The sequence below is a fragment of the Galeopterus variegatus genome, unplaced genomic scaffold, assembly GCF_000696425.1.
Source record: "Galeopterus variegatus unplaced genomic scaffold, G_variegatus-3.0.2 Scaffold5381, whole genome shotgun sequence".
Lineage (NCBI taxonomy): Eukaryota > Metazoa > Chordata > Mammalia > Dermoptera > Cynocephalidae > Galeopterus > Galeopterus variegatus.
The window spans coordinates 12289-12981 of record NW_007731492.1 but is presented as its reverse complement, the minus strand read 5'-3'; positions in this window follow the sequence as shown (position 1 = coordinate 12981).

Sequence of the window (693 nt, the reverse complement as noted above, 5' to 3'; positions counted from 1 at the left end):
TGAATGCTATGTGTTTCTTTTCTATTGCTGCTTTCAGTATCCTTTTTTGTCTTTGTTTTTTCCCCCCTTTTTTAAGCAGCTTTATTGATATGTCATTGATGCACCATACAATTCACCCATTTAAAGTACATGAGTCAGTGGCTTTTAGTATATTCACAGAGTTGTACAAGCATCACCACAATCAATTTAAAACAATTTCAATGGAAATTTCAAGTAAACAATACAGTATTACTAACTATAGTCATCATGCTGTACATTAGATTCCCCAGAACTTATTCATCTTATTACTGAAAATTTGTGCCCTTTGACCAACATCTCCCCATATCCTCCACCCCTCAAGTCCCCAGAAGCCACCATTATTTGCTAAGAGTATATCTTGTGTTCTCATCACCAAAAAAAAAGGTAAATATGTGCAGCGATAGATATGTTAACTAACTTGATTATGGCCATCATTTTACAGCACATTTTACAATATACACATATCCCAAAGAAAAAATCATTTTCATTGCCTCCAAAAGAAACCCTATGCCCCTTGTTTTGATAATTTGATTATCACGTGCCTTAGGGTGTTCTTCCTTGGATTAAACTTGATTGGTGACGTCTGATCTTCCTTTACTTGGATGCTGTCATCCTTCCTCCTATTTGGGAAATCTTCAGCCATTATTTCCTTGAATGTGCTCTCTACATTTCTTC